The sequence below is a fragment of the Myxocyprinus asiaticus genome, chromosome 48 (genome assembly GCF_019703515.2).
Source record: "Myxocyprinus asiaticus isolate MX2 ecotype Aquarium Trade chromosome 48, UBuf_Myxa_2, whole genome shotgun sequence".
Lineage (NCBI taxonomy): Eukaryota > Metazoa > Chordata > Actinopteri > Cypriniformes > Catostomidae > Myxocyprinus > Myxocyprinus asiaticus.
Window position 1 is genome coordinate 19,263,548 of NC_059391.1, and position 13,055 is coordinate 19,276,602.

Genomic DNA, 13,055 nt, shown 5'->3' on the forward strand with positions numbered 1-13,055 from the left:
CAGCCTGACCTCCAGCTACCATTCCCAGATCAACGGGCAGATGGAGAGGAAGATCCAAGAAATTGGACGATTCCTCACAACCTTTTGCCATCACCGCCAACACAGCTGGGCCGAGTATGCCCAGAACTCCCTCCGACAAGCCTCCACCAAACTCACCCCTTTCCAATGCATACTTGGCTTCCAACCCCCACTATTCCCATGGTCTGGAGAGCCTTCAGATGTTTCCGCAGTCGATCACTGGTTCAAAGAAAGACAGAGGGTCTGGGATTTACCTCTCCATCATCTCCAGAGAGCAGTGCACAACCAAAAAAGCCAAGCCGATTCCTGAAGGTCAGAGGCCCCCACATTCCAACCCAGGCAAAAGGTTTGGCTCTCCACTTGGGACATCAGGATGCGCCTGCCCTGTAAGAAGCTAAGTCCCCAGTACATTGGTCCCTTCACCATCACGAAACAGATCAACCCTGTCACTTACCAGCTTCAACTTCCTCCTCAGTACCAGATCCACCCCACATTTCACATCTCTCTATTAAAACCTCACCATCCCTCTCTCTCTCTCTTACCCACAGAGCCTGGTCCCACGTTAGAACCACCTCTCCCGCTTCTCCTCAAGGATTGACCCGTCTATGCTGTGAGAAAGATCCTGAGCTCCCGGCGCCGCAGGGGTCATCTCGAGTATCTAGTAGACTGGGAGGGCTACAGACCTGAAGAAAGATCCTGAGTACCTCGGGACGACATCCTGGATCTGACCCTACATACCGAGTTCCACACATCTCACCCACAGCTTCCAGCTCCTCGTGAATGGGGTCAGCCACGGTGTCTGGGGTCTCGGTCTGCAAGAGCGGCCCATGGAGTGGGGGTAATGTCACGAATACACCAGGCTCCCCAGTCATCCAATCACAGCGCTCGAACTCACCAGCATACTAATCACCCGCACCTGCAGCCAATTCAAGATACCAATCAGCACCACTATAAGAAGCACACACAAACACTCACTCTTTGTCTGGTCACCAACATGTTCACAGACTCTAACCACTGTTCCAGCGATCTTCCTTAGATTACTTACCTGCGCTATAAGCGATCTCCTGCGGAATACTAACCCTTTCTCCAACGATCTCCTGTGGATTACTCACCCATTCTCCAGTGATCTACTGTGAAATACTCATCTGTGTCCCAAAGATCTTCTGTGGATTACATACCCATTCTCCAACGATCTCCTGTGGATTATACACCCATTCTCCAACGATCTCCTGTGAAATACTCATCTGTGCCCCAGCGATCTCCTGTGAAATACTTATCCTCTCTCTCCAACGATCTCCTGTGGTATACTTACGCGTTCTCCGACGTCCTCCTGTGGGTTACTTACACTCACCTGTGGATTCACCTTCACCAAGTGAACACCTCCCTTGACATCAGCACACCTCTGTGTATCTGGCTTAGTCTTACCATTCACCCTCCATCTCCACCAAGAACGGTACTTCACCAGTCAGCTTCACTTGTGCACAATTTGTAAATAAACACCCCTGTTCGGGTTCAAAACTCCATCTTGTGTCTGTAGTTACATAACAACATGTACTTTTTATGGTAAATTATTGTTAAAATTACGGTAAGAAAAACAATAATCGGGCGTTCCCTGCGTTACCCATCACATTTCATTATATTTTATGGGAATAGTTGTTTCTTCTTATTTTTAATATCACTTGTCTACATTGGGGTGTTCTGTGTTATATTTGATGCAGTTTAGTTAATGTTTACTGCATTATTTTATTACACATGTGTTATCCTGATGGTGTTTAGTGTTTGTGTGAGTGACACTGAGCACTGTCTCTACATGTTCATTGGTCATTGCTCTTGGAAAAGCCTCTACTGATGAACTTCATGTCATCATGTGCCTTTCTGTAAGTACTATGGTGAATAACAATACATTATAAAGTGAAAAGCAGATTTTCACAGTTTCAGAAGGTTAAAGTATTAAGTTTATATAATTTAATAATATAAACGGTAATGCAACGTAAAATATACAGGCATCAAAATTACATCCCGTAAGGCCTGAAGCGTGTTTACCGTATTTTTTTTTTTATTTTTTTTTATTATTATTATTTTTACAGTGAATTCAACACGATCTCATGAAAATTCGTACATAATTTAGGAGTTGGCTATTTCGTATGGTCTCGATGTTGTTCGCATAAACTCGTAGGACTTTATCACGTGCAAATTCCCGGAAGTCTAATGCTGAACTGAGCGTGAGTTCTGCACAGGAGGCATTAAGGACATGCTTATTAATATTATGCCCTTATCCCAAACCCCTTATCTAAACTTATCCAATCAGTAGAGTGTGTAAGCATGATAGGAAGCTGTTGTGTGTGACAGAAGCAAGTAATTGTCGCGTATTAGATGGAAACGATGTCCAGCGACGTCATTGGCTGTAGTGAAAGTGCAGTCGGAGGATATCATACCAATTAGCCAAATTTAGAAAAGTCGCACGAATCCTGAAGATTTTGCTGTGAGAGTGTGTTGGTGAATTTCTGGCAACCACAGCATTTATTTATTTATTTTTTTACAGTGTAGTGAGACACTTGGTGCATTTGTAGATCAACTAGTTTGGATTCTAAGCACTGTGCAATGGCTTGCTACTGTCATTATGCAACAGCAATATGTGACTGCCATGCTACAGACTTCTGGAGTTTACCTGCCATTGGAGAAGGAAAGGAATGAGGAGGAGGTGAAGGAAAAGAGAGTGAAAGAAGCTCATTGAGCACATACTCGGATTTTATTTTAAAACAAAATCTAATAATCGAATTATTTATTTAGCAGATATTTCCTATGAAATGAATATCATTATTAAGTATATATCTCTCAATTGCAGTCAGTTAGGCCTATATTTATCAAAGCAGGCCAACATATAGTCTATGTAGCCAATTTTTTTTAAAGGCAATTCTTAAACAGTTTTTTAATTCTCGAATATAGTGAAGTAGGCTATGTAATAATCAAATTATATCTATATCTGTGTGAATGTCAATTTAGTGCCTCTTTGTCTCTAACTGTGAAAGCAAGGAGAAAGATCGGCTTAGTTGCGTATTGGACTTACGAGTGGTCCTGGGCTCTTCTTAATTTACGGACGTTTTTACGTGCAATTTAACGATGCTTTTGGGAAACTACCGTACAGATTAAGTACTGCTTACGTTCACCTAGCGTTCTATCTATAGTCCTTTGGGAAACCCGGGATTAATCAAGAAAGCATATCTATAAAGTAGCCATTATAAACAAATTTAGACGCATAAAATACGGTCAAGCTTTCCAGTGATGCTGCAGGGGAGAAAAGAAGAAGAAGAAGAAGAAGAAGAAGAAGAAACTCATCCATTAAAAGCAACTCTACCCTTCCCTGACCCTTATTAACACACGGGACTGCCTTGTAAAAAAAATAAAATAAAATAAAAAAATAAATAAAATAAAAAAAAGGCGGATTTGTATTTAATGATCTCAAAAGAAATGTAATTGACTGGGCATTACCTTCCAAAAAGGTCCCGAAGCTCTCCATGGGCGCGTTCACAAAATAAGCCTGCAAACCTCATGGAATAGTTGTGAAACTCTGGGATATAAAAGTGTTAACAGGTTTAAAAACACACTCAGTGACCACTGGAGGTCGATTTGTAGATTTTCAATGCTGCAGCGTGTTGATTTAGGCGCTGTCCTTTCAGCACCACAAGCGCCTCTACCATCAGAGACATCATACGAGTGTAGTCATGCTGTCATCAATTAACTGTAGATTTCTGAGATTTCTAAAACTGATCGTGCATTATGTCACAGACACATAAAACTGAAGGCTGTAACTATATAGGCTGTACACTATGTACTTTTTTTCCTTCTTGAAATACCAGGTGGTACTAGTGACATTTGACTTGAGTATGAGGTCAGCATTGGCAGAAGTAACATCATGATTTTTTTTTTCTTTTTTTTTTTTTACGTCACAGATTGATTCGATTGTGCAGGCTGTAAAATACAGGAATATCTTAAAACTCAAAAAGTAACTACCGCATTGCATTTCTTGAGAACATGTTATAGGAAACTGGAACATGCCTTTGACTGCCGTGCACGGTAACTTATGTTTCTATGTTAGACCTACACTTTACTTTTTGTGAATTTCGTTTTCATTAATAAAGAATGCAATGAAATGTTAGTTAGCAAGATCTTTTTTCTGGTCTTCTATTGAAGATGACCCGCTAGAGGGCGATCGAGCATTGTTGAAGACCAAAGCTGAAGCATCGAACGTCTGCATCCACAAGCTACAGGCATGGATCCACAAATACGCATGATCTCTATCTCGTTATTCACTGAGGACTTGGGAAGTGAAAAGTTGGATCTTTAAAAGGCCAGTCTAACGTAATCAGTTAAATACAGAACGACAGTACGTGAGCTAAAGTAAACTTTACAGGCCTACGTCTGCAAGTAAAGACTTTAGCAAACGGGAAAATAAATGTATAAGCGTGAGAAGTATTTAGCAGAGATAACTCACACATGCATAGTTATCATGCCCTGTATGGCAGGTATAGGCTAACATTACGGTACACTTAAGATGGAACCATACGTGGACATTTCTTTGTCCCCAGCAAACACGAAACGTTCCCTTAACGTTAATGTATGGTTCTTGGAACGTTCTTTTAAGGTTTTAATTTTTATAACTATAAACTAACCTCCCCAGAACGTTGCAGAAAGGACTCGGTCCATGTGTCGGCATTTATACCAAATTAAAACCTTTTACATGAAATTATTCTAACCATATTTGACGTTAAATTTCTAGACATTGACTGATTTATAACTACGTGAGTTGGTTTCAGTTACACTGAATTACACTGTCCAAAATGATAATGAAAATACATTTTAGTCCAAAACAGCTGTTGAGTAAAATTACAAGACTGCCTGTGCATTTTCTATTCGATTTTCCTCGGGTGGAATTGAAAATATAGCTAAACGATTTTCGTGGAACGTCAGCAAAACATGCAAGATCGTCTTTCTCTGCCACCGCAAAATATTAATAAGAGATGAGCGGTGCATTTCATGCAAACTCAACTTGTGAAAACAAACACAAGCTTTTGCACGAAAAAACAAACAAACAAACAAACAAACAAACATTAAATTAGTTTGTCTCAACCTTTGTAGGTCACTTCACCTGCCAAAATGTAAAGCTAAACTCTTTATAACTTTTTATATGATCTTAGTGAAACCAGAACACTAAAATAAATCACTCCTATGTATTTTTGTAAAAATGAAGCATATGATCTAAATCGTGTGATATTTTATGTTTTAATCAGATATGGTAAAGTGTCTTAGTTTCAATTGAATTTATAAAATGCTAGGTCTTGTAACTGACTAAAATGGACTAATTAGACCTTTTATCAGTTTAGGAGCCAAGCCATCACATGGTCTCTCAACATGCGCTCTGTAGTGCCCCAACGTTCGAGTTATGCCATCAGACTAATGCGTTGTGACTGCTCCTCTCTTTTGTGACAAAGTCTTACAGCTGCATCCAAATCAATGTATGTCAAAGAAATATTAAAACAATCATGACTGAGACAGGGAAAAAAACTATGTCTTGATAATCAAAGACGGTGGCCCTGGTTCTCAAGACACCAGATGAATTCAGCTCAACTTGCTTCTAGTTGTCTTTTATTTTCTCCCCACAGACCCCTGTCACATCTGTCGGATTTGTAGTATAATTTGCAATTATTACCCATCATGAGGTCTACAGCTTTAATTAAAAACATATTTAAGGTTCTGTCAGAAGCAGGAACGTAAACAGATGGTTTTCTCTCAGCAGTATGAGCTTTGGGAAAATCATTCGATGGAGGCTGATCAACATTGATGTAATCTCAGAAATGCACTTATATTGAAACCAGCCTATAAATCTGCGTGTAATGGGAGAGATCATAATTATGTTTGGATTTGACTTTTTTTTCTCTCTCTCTCTTTTTCTGTTAAGCTACTATTCAAAAAGACAAAACCCTTTATGTGTTTTAGGGTAAAAGGTGATATTTTTAAGATTCGTTCAGGGCAGTATTTGTCATTAGATAGGCTACTGTTTGAGTCAATATTAAAAATGTTAAGAACTTTAGATTTGCATTGTTTTCAATATTTATAACCGACACTCAATTTTGAAAATGTATTTTGACTTGAATGTAAATGAAATGGATGGTCCAGGAATTTGCATTAATAGCTCTTGACGTTATTTATAACACAACACGGTAATAATGGAATGAATCACGATTTAAATAATACACTGTAGAAAGCGCATTCTGTTTTATAATGCTTTTTTCGTATTCAGAAATTCCGACAAGCAGGCGAGCAGTAGGCTAATCAGTTCAATTATCTTCAAAATATTTACTTTAGGACAAAATTTGTCAGTTAGATAAAACAGAAAAATCTCATTACTCCATGAATCTATTTTCCAAGCGGTTTGTCGTTGTTCTTGCCTGATTTAGCGTTAGTATCCTTGTTATTCAAACACAGCGGCGCTGCTGCGGCTGCATCTATTTAAATGTATCAGCCGGATTTGTGTTGAGTTTGTCACTTGAGGTGTTTTTATATTTAGTCTTCGCTTCGCTGGGAGCTATGCAGCAATATTTAATAACCTTAGTTTTATTCATTATCTCCTCCCTCCTGTTATGCAGGTTTCCTGGACAAAAAATCCCCCACATTCCTCTGTCTTTCCTCATATCTCATATTTAAGGAGATTTTAAGTCAGACAGTGTGGATAAATGGATATACATGTGTCTTTGAATGTGAAGGTTAAATGAACAAACACATACAAAACACATCATGTAAAATGTAAAAGTATTTTTTTTTTTTAAGTATACATACAATATTGCCAAAACACTCTAATGATCATTTTGCAAGGAATCTGCACTGTCCAATATGTCTGTGTTTCAATATGTTTTCATTATCAATCACAGATATCAGATCAACATTGCCTTTACCTCCTTTTGCCTCTTTGATACTCCATGTCTTCTAAGATGACCAGCTTGCAGGCTTGCAGTCACTGGGAAGTTGATGGTTGGTCAGAGAGAGACAAAGAGAAAGAGGACAGAGAAAGTCATGTTTATTTAAATCTGATCTAGTGTGGCCTCTTTGATTAATGAGGATGTGTATAAACTTGATTTCCCAGCAAGAGAACTGGCTAAAATTTCATTTCATATTGATCGTAATACCACTCATTGAGGAACCAAGCCAGCATGCAGCTTTATTCCAATGCATAAACTGGGAAAGAACACCTGGAGTTGCAGAGCCAAATTAGCATGGATTAAGATTTGGATTAAATTGAATCCTTTCAAAATATTGTTAAGATGGGGATTGCTTATTATAAGAAATTGCCAAGGGTCTTAGTCTCCGCGGACCCTGCACACGCAGAAGCCCCAACAACAGTAAGACACACAGCAATGTGGCATTTGAAATTATAATGTAAATGGACAGAGTCACCAAGGAGAGAAGGCAAAAGCGAAACCTAATTCACCACTTGGTATCTTGCTTTACATTTCTCTTGCTTTACTCTGCCTCTGCGTGGGCCTAAATAAGGGGAAACTGTTGCAGTCATGACACTGAATGGTTGATAAGGTCAGTTTAACGACTCACTTGACATACTACAACAGGACAGAGGATGCTTAGATTTCAGTAACCTTAGGACTGCTTGTAGCAAAAGAAAATCCAGGAACTTGTTAAACTTAATTGAGCTTTCAACACTGACACTAACACTGATCTGAAAACCTAAGAGCAAGAGTACTCTGCCATAACATCATGTGGACTATTTCTTCTTGGCACACTGTTAAGTTTGAACTTTTGCACAACTGTGAGAAAAAATCAAATGAAATGTCTTTATGACACTATGCATATTTCTCCACTCTCAATTGCTTGGGAACTTGGGTGACTTCCAAGTCCAGGAACAGAGGCCTCAATTATGTCTTTCATAAGGTCGGACTAACATAACTCTTATTAGGTGCAATGCACAGCTGCCCATCAGAATTAATTACATGGTAACACGACAGACACATCATCACACAGCAAACATTTACAATGTTTTGTTGAGAAAAAAAAAAAATAAATCTCTACAATATCCTATTCAAACACATCTGCAACCCCTTTTTTTCATGACATATGGATCATTTGCTATTAGGTGTTCCTTTATTCGGCAGATCCCCATTGTTTAGTAATTTGTCTGTTCGGTGGTCATACTCAATTTTTAGGAAGCAGCTATTGAAAAGCTTTACAGCATCAACATCAAAATGTCTCAAAATCAAATGTCATCATATATGTTTTGTGCTGAGTCAATCAAGAATATTTTAGCAAAAGCTAAGAAATAAATGCATCGACTTGGGTTTAAAATCACCGGTGAAGAACCATTAATATTTATGGCAGCTCTCCTGATGATGAGGAAGATGATCTCAGGAGAAAAGCAGTTTTTCCGAGGCACGTGGCACATGTCTGACCCAACTGATCACAAAGACAGAACACTGGATATGTCCATTTATGGAGTGGACTTCTGGAATTAATAGTTTGCCTTCATCATTTAGTCATTAGTCAATTTTTTGTGATGTTTTACATTATTGTCTGCAAGAGATGTTCTCCTCCAAGTCATGTGATAATCATAATGTGCAATTTAGAGGTTGATGGATTCTGAGTAGAATGCACCCAAAAGGTCATGTTCATCAAGGTCTTTTCTCCACTGTGTTTTTGAAGTCTTTTTACTCAAACAATTTTACTCTGTAGGAATTGTAGGCAAATTTGATGAATGGTTTCGGGTAATCGAGTTAAGCTCAAGAACAGGGTCTGAAAGCATTTGTGATCTCTCAATATTACCTGCATGTTCTTGCAATATGTTTCTGTCATTTCACAGTATAGTTTCGCCTTTATGCTTACTAAATCTAAACACCGTTTTGTGATGGCTTGCTTAAACTTGTATGTAAAAAGATAGCAACCTAACGAATGCTCTAAGTCACTGGTTCCCAACCCTGTTCCTGGAGGCCCCCCAACAATGCACATTTTGCATATCTCCCTTATCTGACACACCCAGTTCAGGTCTTGGAGTCTCTACCAACGAGCTGATAAGTTGAATCAGGTGTGTTTGATTAGGGAGATATCCAAAATGTGTAGTGTTGGGGGGCCTCCAGGAACAGACTTGGGAACCACTGCTCTAAGTAGTACAAACATCGATTGGCTATTCTGAACATCTTTAGGCGAAAAAAATCTACTGCGGTAAAGCATGTCTGGACCCCATAAGTCAAAATGCACCTTGCAGACAAATAATTTTCTGTGCACAGAATAATAAATAAATAGATAAGTAAATAGATAAATAAATAAATATAAATAAATAAATTACTCTTTTTAAAGCCATCAATGTCAGTCATGTACAATGCATATTGCAATCCCTAAAATAGTCATGTTTATTATTACATGTTAGTCCTGTTCTTGATCAGAGCTTTTTTTCTTGACAAGAAAATGACAAATGTGCTCGATTCATTCAGGATGCGTCGACTCGTTGGCATGTGTCATTCTTCGCTTTCTCTTGCCTTGCTCTTATTAAAGGATGACCAGCAGTTCTTGCTTTTATCCTGATATATCTTTTTAGTGGCTTTGAATGTTGTTGTGACTTTTCATAAAGATTGCGAAATGTAAGTTTTTCCACGCAAACAGAGCATCTTTGGCAAACAGTTCGTAAATAATGAAAGGTCTTTCCTTTTGACGCGCCTTCAAGCGCGTTGAGCAAAAGTGAATTTTAAACACACAATTTCCCAAAAGCACCATAAGCCTAAGTAGATCGTAGAATCCATCTTACGATTCATCTTAGTTTTGCGGCCAGTTTCCCAAAAGGATCGCAACTTAAGTAGTACTTTTATGTGGTGGATTAAGCTGTACATTTAAGAAAATATTTTTTTATATTTCCAGCGAGCTAAATTACAAACGTTTTTAAAGTTATGCACAAATAAAATGAAGTTGCAATTTCGAGCGTCACTATACGGTCACATTTCAGCACTTCACTTTTATGGACAGCATCTCTCTTAAGTAGCACTTATAGCGCGTCCTACACGTTCATGTTAAGTGCAGTTTTGATAAACGCACGTAAAAAATAACGAACGTTCGTAAAATCGCTCGTAGAAAATGCTCTTGTCTGGGTTTCCCCGAAACACTAAGTAAAACGTTAGCAGCACTTAAGTAGCAGACTGCTTAATATCTAAGGCGCGTTTCCCAAAAGCATCCTTATCTAAATAGTTCGTAAAAACGTTCGTAAATTAACGAGAGCTTTGAACCGCTCTTAAGTCCATTAAGTGCAACTTAAACATATCTTTCTGGCATCTTTCACAGTTTATCAAAGACAATGGGACATTTAATAAATTGTATTAATATATTTTGATCATTGAAAAACCATTGTAATCTATTTCAGAGGAAAAATCGCTATCAAATCAATAGGCAGTCTCCGCAGTCTGCGCATGCGACGTGATAGGTCTAAATTGTAATATTAGCCTTTTTTGATAAGCATAATTGTAATGGCAATAGAAAGACGATATGTCCTTATTAAACAGATTATTCAAGAAGACATATGTGAGTAATGTGACCACGCAGTTTAAAACGTAAATAAATATGCCGTAATAAATAATAAAAATATGGTTTACAGAGGAGATTAGAGCGAGAGTGTGAAATGAGAGATCCCTCCTCTATCTCTCTTCATCCTCCTCCTCTTCTTTCTTCCTCCAGTGGCTGGTTCAAATCAGCTCGCCTATAGTATTTTTACAAGGCAGTAACAAATTGCATGATGCATAATGGCAGTAAGGCTACAAGTACACAGTACCTTCAACTAAGAAGACAATCTATTAATATTTAGATAGGTCTAAGAGTATTTCAATACTGATTCCCGCAATTTTAATCCTGTTCTGTTTGTTCAGTTTCCAGCCAAAAGAACAAAACTTTAGGCTACATGAGAGCCCCTTATGATTCACATAATCTCTGTGATTGAGCATCAATACATCTGAAACTGTCTTACTAAAGCCATAAGGGGGGGGGGGGGTTCACCCAATTTGGAATGTCCAATTCCCCTCCTCGTCGCATAGTGATTCGCCTCAATCAGAACGAGTTGCATCTTATCACGTGACTTGTTGAGCGCGTTACCAAGGAGACATAACACTTGTGGAGGTTTCACACCATCCACGCGCCCCACCGAGAACTACATACAAGGAGGTTACCCCATGTGACTCTAGCCCTAGCAAAACGGTCAATTTGGTTGCTTAGGAGACCTGGCTGGAGTCACTCATCACGCCCTGGGATTCAGACTAGCGAGCTCGAGGGGTGGTAGCCAGCATCGTTTACCACTGAGCTACCTGGACATACTGGCCAAGGTGATCAGCAGCATTGGGACGGACAGCTCCCATAACGAAGCACTTCAGTTCAACTTTATAAGGAGCGATCTACGTGCTGGTTTGGGAAACAGGCGTCAGTTAAGATGGTCGTTAAAGCTTAAGTTGCAACGTAATCGGGAAACCCAGCCCTTAACCGCTAAGATCAATCGTTATTGGGAAACGAGGCCTAGGACGCGGCTGTTGACTTTGAGTAAACTGCATCAAATCACCTCGGGGGAATTCAACTAATGTCTCGGTCCCTGAACAAATAAACCATATAGGGTTTGAAACATTTATGGTTATTAAATGACTTTATACTCACCAAATAAATCCACCTCCAATAAAATCACTATTTTTGTGCGATAAATATTTTGTCAGGTGTTCACAAGTCAGAGATGGTCTTGCTTTTGCTATGGATAAATAATCCACATGAGTGATTTGTGCGCTCATGATGAATTAAACAGGCTGTCACATTTTTATTAATTAATTTATTTATGTATTTTGTCAAATCGAAGTAGCTTTTGCTTTGATTACTAATTAATATAGAGTCACAGAACTCACAATAATAGTTATAGCCAGCAATATGATAAATGTGTTTCTTAAGAGCATGTGTTTCCTTTAGATTCAATGATCATAAAAAGTTAAAGCAAACTGTCCCAATTTTATAATTTATATGTATCTGCTGTGTAGGAACACATTTGAACTTACAAGTCGTCTGCAGAAATTATCGGCAGAAAACGTTTCTTGTTCGTTTAAATGCATTGCGATGGTAAATATTTCGGCCTCAGTGTATGTACAATGCAGTGGCACAAGCTTTAATAATAAATAATAATAATAATAATAATAAAGGTTTTATTTTAATATTTCACTGCTCAATGTAATATTTGCTGGTGTTCGCCCATATAAACTGGTGCAACTGATGAGTTGGTATCTCTTTATAAGCAATAGATATGTGTGCCAGGGGTCTCCCCTTCGTTTTCGTCGCTCTCTCTTTCTCTACCTCTCTCCCAAACACACACACATGCTTGGAAGCAGAGGGTAGGCGTAAGGGAAAGCTGGCTGGACAGATTTAAGTTTACGCCTGATCGCGCTCTGGAGTGCAGGCCAGCGGAGAGAGGGAGAGACAGCACCTGGCCCGGCTTTAGCATGGCCATCTCGCTTTATTGACAGCCTGATAAGCGGGGCCACGCCGTGCGGTTTCCAGTGGAGATCTCAAGAACTCTGCTGGGTTGCACGGTTTCACGGGGTCTAAATGGAGGCAACGCTCAACCTCCACCTCCTCTTTCTCAGTGTCTCTCAGTGAATTTCATTTCTCTGTGTTCTCATTCTGAGACTTCTTTTGTTCAATGTGACATTTTTAACCAGGCTATTATTAACATTGATGATGACATTGCTTCTTGACACAACAATACAAAACAACCTCGGAATGTTGTCATGGTAATAGTTTATATATGCGCATATGACACAAATTACATTTTTAAGAACATTTGAAATGACCGATCGTGCATATATGGATAAATATGAATAAGGTTTCATATTTTGAGAAGTCGGATCCCATGCAAGACCAGTGGTAGGTGTTTTGTGTTGTCATTTGGCATAAATAGCAAAAGTTGTATAGTAATAAAATCTCTAACCAATATGGTGACTCTAGAATAATGAATTAAAGAAAACATGCCTATTATT